The following is a 10,043-nucleotide window of genomic DNA, read 5'->3' as shown; positions in this document are numbered from 1 at the left end:
TTCATCTGTCATTTTACCCTTGTGGTTATCCTTTCTGATAGTCTTCCCTTCTAAACTCTTTTCCAAGTCTCTCTCTCCTGTCTTTTCCTTTTGGGCTGTAGGGCTTCCTTTACTCTTTCTTGAAAGCCAGATACTTTTTTATGAACTCTCTTAGTTTCTGTATATTTGTGAATGTTTTAAACTCAGCTTCATATTTGAAAGACAATTTTTCTGGATAAAGAATTCTTGGCTAGCAATTTTTCTCTTTCAGTATCCTAATTATATCATACCACTGTCTTCTTGCCTCCATGGTTTCTGGTGAGAAAGTCACACTAAGTCTTACTGGGTGTCCTGTGTATGTGATGGTTTGTTTCTCTCTTGCTGCTTTCAGAATTTTCTTGAACTTTGGCATTTGACATTCTGAATAGTATGTGTCTTGAAGTAGGTTTATTTGGATTTATTCTGATTGGAGCACTCTGTGCTTCTTGGACGTGTAAAATCATTCTTTCACAAGACTTGGGAAATTTTCAGCCAAGTATCTTTCTGCCCCTTTCCCTTCTCTCCTCCTTCTGGAGCTCCCACGACACTTATGTTGTTGCGCTTCATGTTGTCAATCAACAACCTGAGCCTTGTCCAATTTTTTCCATTCTTTTTTCTTTCTTCTTCATTCTCTTCAATTTTGGCTGTTCTTTTTTCTTTTAAAGATTTATTTTTAAAATTTCTCTCCCCTTCCCACCCCCCTCCCCAGTTGTCTGGTCTCTCTGTCCATTCACTGTGTGTTCTTCTGTGTCACCTGTATTCTTGTCAGTGGCACCGGGACTCCATGTCTTTTTCTGTTGCATCATCTTGCTGCGTCAGCTCTCCATGTGGGTGACCCCATTCCTGGGAAGGCTGCACTTTTTTTTGTGCAGGGTGGCTCTTCTTACAGTGCACTCCTTGCGCATGGGACTCCCCTACGTGGGGGACACCCCTGCGTGGCACGGCACTCCTTATGTGCATCAGCACTGTGCATGGCCAGCTCATCACACAGGTCAGGGGGCCCTGGGTTTGAACCTTGGACCTCCATGTGGTAGGTGTACGCCCTATCCATTGGGCCAAATCCGCTTCCCCAATTTTGGCTGTTCTGTCTTCTACATCAGTTATTCTTTCTTCTATGATTTTGAATAATCTGCTATTTTGTGTCTCTAATTTTTTTGTGTGTAGGAGGTACTGAGGATCAAACTCAGAACCTTGTACATGAAAAGCAGGCACTCAAGCCACTGAGCTACACATTCCCGATCTAAAATGACCTGTTGTTGAGTGTCTTTTTCTTTGCCCCTCTCTCTTCCAGGTGGTGTCCAGCCTTTCCTGGTGTCCTAAACCCTAGAACCTTTTTCCAGAAAGTTTCTGCCTGTCCTCTAGCTAATTTTTCTGGGAGAGATGTGAGTCTTGGGTCTCCCTAAACCTCCATCTTCCTAGAAGTGTGTATTTCATTTATTTTTATTGCTGAAGAATGTTCCTTTATATGGATAGTCTACATTTTGTTTATCTCATCAGTTGATGGACAGGTGGAGTTTTTCCACTTTTGGGCTGTCATGAGTAATGCTGCTACAAACATTTGTGTACAAGCTTTTGTGTGAGCATATTTTTTCTGTTGTCTAGGAGTGGAATTGCTGGGTCATATGATAACTCTATGCTTAACCTTTTGAGGAATTGCCAGTCTGCTTCCCACAGGAGCTGCACCAATTTACCTCCTACCAGCAGGGTAGGAGGGCCCCAGTTTCTCCACGTCCTCACTAACCCTTGTTATTATAAATTTAGGTTTATTCATACCGGAGGCTTTTGATCATATATATCCTCATAGTTGTGAAATGGTATCATGTGATTTTAATTTGCATTTCCCAGATGATTAACCAGGTTGTCTTTTTTTTTTTTTAATACAGTTCATTCTTCTGCAGTCAAATTTATTACTCTTTTTGGCTTCAGAATTTTAAGTCATAGATAAAATTGTCCTCATTTCAGGATTATGAAGGAATTCTCCCAACTTCTAGGTTTTCAGGGTTTCCATTTAGAACTTTGACCCATTTGGATTTTATTCTGGTATAGGATTGAGATATGCATCAACCTTCTGTTTTTCCAGAAATCCAGGCATGCCCTAGAACCCTGGGACAGGGTGGTTTTGGATAAGGTGCTCAAAGAATCCCATTGTGAAGAGGTGACATTTGCTCAGAGACCTGAGTGAAGTGAGCAAAGATAAAGAAAGCTGTGTGTAAAGTTGTCTGGGTGGGAAGAAGCTTGCCTGTTCCAGCCAGACGCGTGTGGCTGGAGGTGGTGGGAGGCAAAGGGCACCGGCCTTGGAGGGAACTGGGGAGGGAGGCTAGGTGGTCCTTTGGGTGTGATGGCTGTGAGGAGCTGAGACAAAGATTTCAACAGCCGACTGCTCAGCCTCTCTAAGATAACCCCTAGGAATGAAACTGCTGGGGCCGAGGGGAGGACCACTTCAAATTTTACTGCATGCGGCTAGATGATCTCCAAAAAGCCATATGAAATTATTACCCCCTCCCTTCACTTAATTTTGTTCCAGTACCATTTGCTCTTCCATGAAATATTTTTAAAACATGGTTCTTAATGACTGCCTGGCTTTTTTAAAGTATGTTTTATGAGATATAACTGACATACAATAAACTGTATACATTTAGCGTGTAGAATTTGGTCAGTTTTGACACTCATTATGTCTGTGAAACCACAAGCAATACAGTGAACGTCACCTGTCGCCTCCCAAAGCTCGCCCTGCTCCGCGTGGACCTCCTCAACCCCACCCCGATAGCTCGGCGACAACGACCCTGCAGTTTCTCACCAGAGATCACCTATATTTGGACATTCCTTCATTGCTGGACATTTATGTTTGTCCCGCCTTTTTGTTGTTGTTGTTTATTATTCCATCTAAGATAAGCATACTTATACATAGGTATATCTCTATCTGGTTATTTTCTTAGGACAATTCCTAGAATTGAAATGACAGGATCGAAGGTTGTGAATATCAAGATTATTAAGGCGTTTTGCCAAATCCTCTTCACAAGGCTTGCTAGGTAGGACATTAACTCTCCATTTGATTTTCTTCCCAAAAGCTTGCATCTTCTCAGACAAAAGGAGCGCCTTCTCCAGCATGAGGGTTCGCTCTATTTGTAAAGGCAGAAAGGACTGCGTTTCCAAGGCCTCCAGCCCAGAGCAGCATGTGGGGCCATCAGGAGCCCTCCTCAGCCCTCCTCCACCCTATGGAATTCCAGAGACTTCCACATCGAGGCTGGGGGCTGCACGTTGCTTCACCTCCTCCAACGCAGCAGGTGTTGCTGGGCAAGGCAGGGCCCTCCACACTGGGTGCTTGGAGCAGCTGAGAGCAGTTGCCAGGCAGGTGGGGAGCACGAGTGGAGATGGGGATGGACCAGTACCTATTCTGTGAGGTTTATTATATATATAAACTATCTCCTGTCAGTTCTGTGCCTCTGGAGAACCCTGGTACACATGGAATTATTGCGGGGATTAAATGCGAGAACCCTCATCAGCCCCTGGGCACAGCACCTGGCCTCTTGCGAGATCTCAGTGAGAGTGGGAAAGAGGAACGGGTGGTGCAGGTGGGGCAGGTGCCCGCCCTCAGCTGCAGGGGCAGGGCCGAAGTCACAGGGAGGGGGGAATGAGGTTCAGCCCGCAGCCGTGGGGGGCCACGAGGCATTCTGCCTGCAAGAGCTCATTTCAGCCTCATAGGCACCTTACTGCCTGATCTCTCTCTGCTTCCCAGGTGTGGCAACTGAGAAGGTCAAGTACTGGCTCAAGTTCCCCTAGCAGGTGAACCATGGAGTCTGGGACCAGAGCCAGCTCTGCTGGACTCCAGCAGTCACCATGGTCAGGCACAAGGGAAAATTCAGGTTTATTCGTACCCGAGGTTGTTTTCTTGGGAGCTTGGACTGGTAACCAATGCCCAAGGTGGCGCAGAGCCTGGGCGCCTGGAGCACGGCTGGGCTGGCCTGCGTGTGACCTCAGCAGTCATGAGAAGGGTGCGGGCCATCAGGGCGGACGTGGACCAGTGCCCCAGAACTCCAAACAGGCCTTCTAGAGAATTCAAACTACACCCAGTCAAGTCCGTGGGCGAGGTCAGGGCAGGGCCAAGCTCGGGGAGGCAGGTAAGCCATGGTCATGGCAAACTCAGGGCTCGCAGATTGGTTAAACAGCGGGCCTGGAGGGGTTGTCTTAGCAAAGAACCACACACGGGGCAGCTTTAAACAACAGCGCTTTATTGTTTGCCTTCTGGAGGGCAGAAGTCCAAGGTCAGGGTGTCGACAAGGCCCGGGAGGGCGAATCCTAGTGACCTGCTCCAGCCTCTGTGCTGCAGCTGCCCTGGGCCGGCCCCGGCTTGCAGACGCGCCCCTCCGGGGTCTGCCCCTGTTCAGACGGCCTTCGCCTCGGAGCCCGTCCACATTCCTTCTTTCAAGGCCCCCTCACTCCAGTGTGACGTCGTGTTAGCTCATTCCATCTGCAACGACCCCATTTCCAAAGAAGGTCTTGTGCGCGGGCCCGGGGCAGGGCTTGAACAGGGCTTTTTGGTGACTTCGTGGTGAGCAATCAGCAGATGAAGGGCCATGAAAATTGTAACTAGAAATAATGGCAGCCCAAAGGTGGGAGCAGCCCAGGTGAACGGAGAAACACGATGTGGTCCAGCCGCACAGGGGGAGACTTCAGCCATTAAATGGACTGAGGCTCTGACACGTGCTACAAAATGAACCTCTGACCTCACCTTAGGAAACATAAGCCAGACAGCGGAGGACAAACAGAACACGATCTCACTCGTCTGAAAAAATTAGTACATGCAAATTCAGAGAGTCAGAAATGTGAGGACATGCCACAGGGGTGGGGAGTTACTGCCTAGTGGGCACAGAGTTTCTGTTTTGGGTGATGGAAAAGTTTTGGTGACGGCTGGTGGTGCTGGTGGCACAATGTGGAAATGTGGTTAATGCCGCCTAGTAGTATATTTGAAAGTGGTTAGAGTTGGGAATTTTAGGTGGTAAAAATATAAGCAGAATAAAAAAAAAAAGGGGGTGGGGGAGTAGGGGGTGGAAGGACTAAAAATGGCAGAATGTTGGAAACTTTGGATATTGGGTGTGGGAACATGGGGTCCGCTATTCTATTCTTCTTTCATGTATGCCACATATCTCCAGAATAAAAAGTGCCCCTAAAAGGTACATAATAAAAAGTACCTGGCTGATAAAAAATATTCATGATAATTGGGGAGGGAGTAAGAGCAGGCAGACTTTATAGGGGGTTGGGGAGCTGCGGTACAGGTGACCTCAGTGTCATTTTCAGGGCAGGGGAAGGCCCAGGCCGCATCTTGCCTCCACCACTTGTGAAATCCCACTTTGGGGGATGTTCTGTGTGAGAACAGGTCTGATTCGAACACCCCAAGACTGAGGTCCTTCCCCAAAGCTGAGCACCAGGAAGTCCTGGGGTACATGCAGAAGGAAGGATGGTGGATTAGTCACCAAAGGGGTGCTGATGCAAAATACCAGAAGTCGGTTGGTTTTTATAAAGGGCATTTATTTGGGGGAGGAGCTTACAGATGCCAGACCATAAAGCGTAAGTTACTTCCCTCACCAAAGTCTATTTCCTCATGTTGGAGTAAGATGGCTGCTGACATCTGCGAGGGTTCAGGCCTCCTGGGTTCCTCCCTTCCAGGGTCTTGCTTCTCTCTGGGTTCAGGGTTCCTCTTTTCCCAGGGCTGGCTTCTCTTTCCTCTGTGAGCTGACTTCCCAGGGCTCCAGCTTAAGGCTTCAGCATCGAACTCCACCATCAAGAACGCTAACTCTACCTTTTGTCATGCCTTTTATCTGTGAGTCCCCACCCTACGCAACGCCCTACTGGCACAAGAGGGTTATGTAATTCCTTAATCAAGTAAACCTAAGAATCCACTATAATCTCATATGCCCAGAGGAAAAGATCCACTTACAAACATAATCCAATATTTCTTTTTGGAACTCATCACTAATATCAAACTGCTCCAGAGGGTTAGATGTGAACGTGGGGTCCGAGCACGGCTGAGGCTGGCCCTCAGGACACGCTGTGCTCTGGCTCCTTCAGGGGTTTGGACGGTTTCTCTAGGGAAACATCCTTTATCAGTTGAAACGCTAGCGTGGCTTTCAAGGTGCGGTGTGACCATACTGTAGTCTGCCCTTCCAGGGCAGCACATCACGTCTCCGCGTGAGCTTCCTGGACTGAGGCCACTTATGGGAAGAGATTGCTCTGGATGCAGGAAACTGTCAGGCGCCCCGCCCCCCAACCATGGCGCTGACGCAGAAACGTCTAGCCTGATGACCCCCGTGCCAGGCACTCTAAGCCCTTTGCGTGGCCTCCAGCAATCCTGTGCAATGGGTACCATCAGCCCCCCACTTTTCAGATAAGGAAACTGAGGCAAAGGACATGAACGTGTGCAGGGTCCCAGGGGAGCAAGTGGTAGCAGTGGGGTTCGACCTCCGGGGTAGACGGATACTTGGCTTTGAACGGTTCAGACGTTTGTAGAAATCCACCCGGTTCCTTATTTATCTAAAACCTTCTTCCTTGACTCCTGGGCTAGGAGGGTGGCCTTTGCAGGCTGAGCCTCATATCCCTGATCACAGATACTAGAATCACCCTGGGGAACATTAAAAAAAAAAAAAAATCCCGACAGCAGTCTGATCCCACGCTGGAGCAAATCAATCAGAATTTTGTGGGTGGGCTGGCATTGGTAGCTTTTAGTCTCCTGCATGCAGTAGAGGCAGCGTCCCTCCTTTGCCATACGGCTGTTCTCAGCATTCCTTGCAGCTAGGTTGCAGCCACATGGCTGAGTTCTGGCCCCCAGGCCTGGCCTTTAAAACCGTCCCCTGGGATTCTCCAGTGCCCCTCCCGTCACGGCGACCTGGAGCCCACTTGTTCTAGCTGTCCGCAGCTGGGAGGTCAATGAGGGCTGCCTAATTTGTACCAGGTTTTCCGTCAGCAAGACATACAATCTTACTGTGTAAAGGCCCTGTGAGGTCGGGCTTTATTTGTTATAGCAGCATGGCGTAGCCTGACAGATCTATTAGGTGACTCCCAAGTGCAGCAGGGTAGGGGCATCCTGAAGGTGCTCTTAGCCATGACCTGTGGCCAGGCACTTAAGCTCTCTCGACTCAGGCTCTTCATGGGTGCAATGCCACAGCAGCTGTGTCAGCAGGCCCGTACAGGATCAGCTGAGCTAACACACCTACCATGCTTTTTTGTGCCTAGCACAGGGGAGGTGCTCAACAAACCTTAGCGACTGCCCACGCATGGCTCCATCAGCTCACAGGATCTTCCCAGCTCTGGGTGTCCACTCACTGGGACCCAGATCTCCAGGTCCTGGTGGCAAAGGTGCTCCTCAGGCTGTTGAGTCAGGACAGGGTCCGCCGCCCCCACACTCCTTCACAGACTCCTCTTTGACCACACAAAGGGATTTGTCTTTAAAAAGACCCCTCGGTGAAGTCACCAGAGATGAGCAGAGGCGGCTGCTGGCCTGGAACTTTCCTGACCAGTTGGGCGGAGGGCAGGTCCTCACAGCTCTGTGCCCACATCCTGGCCATTAACCAACAGGAGGAACAAGGAGAAACCGGACGGCGTCTCTTGGGAGCACCAGGCAGCCCGCGGAAGCCTGCCTCAGCCTGGCACAGATGTCACCCGGACGCGGCTCTGAGCAGGAAGTGGGTCAGAGGACACCAGTCTCCCAGGTGTGCCTGTCTTATCTCTGGGAGCCGCCGCAGGCCTGTGCCCCGCCTCAACGGCTGGCACAGTGGCCTGTGGACCTAGGAGTGGGGCCCCAAGGGGTGAAGACGCTGTAAGAAGGCCCTCAGCAGCTGCTGCCCTCACCTCTGGGGGTCCTGGGAGCAAAGTGTAAAGGGAGAGGCTGGCAGGGGTGGCGGGAAGCAGCACAGCTGCCAGTGGTAAGTCCTCTGGCCACACCGTCCGCTTTGGAGGAGTCATGCTCTCACCAGCGCTCCTGCCGCATGTGTGACCCAGTCGCTTCCACCCACCTGACACCCCTGCGCAGCCTCTGCTGCCCCTTCCCTGCATCTTCTGCACATCATGGAAAGACCACTCCAGCTCTTGCCGGGGTGCAAGCCCCAGCACCCCAGTTGTGTTGAATTAGGGACCCCAAAAGAGAGAGTCACACGGGCCACAGCTGCTCGTGGTGGGCTGCCGTGGGCTGGGCGTGGCCGTTGCTGCTGTGTGGACCTTTGTGGAGCCGGCGGGGATGGGGCCTCCTCCTGGGGCAGTCTGGGGGGGGCAGGCAGGAAGCCTGTGGACGTGGACACACCCCGGGCACTGTGGTCGGAGTGCGTGCCGGGCCGTGGGGCAGCCCGACGGCGGTCGTTCCTGGAGCCGGTGCTGTGCCGACCACCCTTTCCTCGTCTCCCCTTGTTAGACTTCATGACAAAAGGGAAAGGAGGCTCGGAGTCTTCATGTGACTCCTCAAGGGTCAAGGGTCTTGGTGGGAACAAGACCTGAAGGCAGGTGGCTGGCACTCCTGCCCGCTGCGCCGACCCATGGGAGGGGGGGCGCGAGGGTCCTGACAGCCAGCAGAGGCAGAGCTGGGGGGCGGGGGGGGGGGCCACAGGGCAGTGGGAGCGAGGGGTGATGGAGCGGTGGGAGGTGACGTTGCCTTTAGAAAGAGCTCCTGAGCACAACGCTGCCTGCAGGCACTGTTCCAAGACCTTTGACGGCACCAGCTGGTGCAATCACCACAGTGCGCTCCGTGGAAGGTTCTAGCATTGCTTCCCTTTTGCAGATAGGGAAACCTTGCAGAGGTGATTTGCCAGAGGCCACACAGCTGGTTAGCGAGGGGCAGAATTCAACCTGATCCAGCCTGGCCTGAGCCTGGCCGCTGGCTGCACTGTGCCCTGAGCTGACCTCTTTTCACTCTCCGCAGGTGCCCTACCCCCGGGGGAGGCTTTGGGGGGACACTGGCCTGCTCCAGGCTCCCCCTGCTCCCCAGGGCAGGAGCCGAGCTCTACAGACCTGAGGAGCACACGGGGCACGGGCACCCAGAGGGCCCGGAGCCGGGCAAGGCCGAGGTGGGCGAGGGCCGGTGGCTGGGCTAGGCAGGGGTGAGGGCCCTTGGGGGAAGCAGGGCGGGGGAGTCCAGAACAGCCCACACTGCCTGATGGAGCCGCAAAGGGTTCCTGGGAAGGGGCCACTGCCAGCCGGCGGGACACGAGGGCCAGGCTGGTGCTGTACTGGGCAGGGGGCTGGCGACGATGCACACTGTGAGCCCAGGGCGACCTGCCAGTACACACGGGCTGAGCGCCCAAGCGGGGACGCTGTCCCCTGTAAAGACAGATACTGGCAGGGACCGTCGTGCTTGTTTGTGTCTTCAAAGCGACCCATGTCGTTAGGCTAGTCCAGGGATTGAAGGACGTAACACCTTCCCCGTTCAGCCCTGACGTTAACGCTTCAGAGGCTCGGCACCTGCTGCGCTGCTGCTTTCTAGGTCATAAACATGGCGACAGTTAACTGAGCATTTACTGCTTGTGGCTGGTTACCTGTCACCAAGACTTCACAGCACCCCGCGGGGTAGACGCCCCTCGACAGATGAGGCCCAGGGCCGAGTGACCTGCCCGAGGCCACGTCCAGGGCCATGTGGCCCCCGCCCCCACCACCGGGCTAAGCTGCCTTCCTGCAGCACAGCCGCCCGCACCCGCTGTTCAGGCGGCGTAGGAACACGGCTCTCCGGAGGTCACCGACGCGTTATGACCTCAGGGACACCTGCAGGTGGAGCAGCGCCCACACAAGGCAGGGCCAGGCTGACCAGTCCAGACAGGGGCCGGGGAGACCGCCCTCTGATATGGCCGTGATGAGCGGCAACCTCTGAAAACGCGGGAAACCCTCCACCCACGGTGGCCCGGAGGGGAGGGGACGCTCATCCTGAGGGAGGTCCCAGCCGCCCCTGCCCCTCCGGGTGGGGCACCACAGGGGATTCCAGGGGGCAGAGGCCTTCCCCCTGCTGCCCACCCCTAGGCGCCCTTGGACTTTCCCAGGACAGGAGGGCCCCT

The sequence above is a fragment of the Dasypus novemcinctus genome, chromosome 10 (genome assembly GCF_030445035.2).
Source record: "Dasypus novemcinctus isolate mDasNov1 chromosome 10, mDasNov1.1.hap2, whole genome shotgun sequence".
NCBI classification, from domain to species: Eukaryota; Metazoa; Chordata; class Mammalia; order Cingulata; family Dasypodidae; genus Dasypus; species Dasypus novemcinctus.
This window is presented reverse-complemented; position numbering follows the sequence as displayed.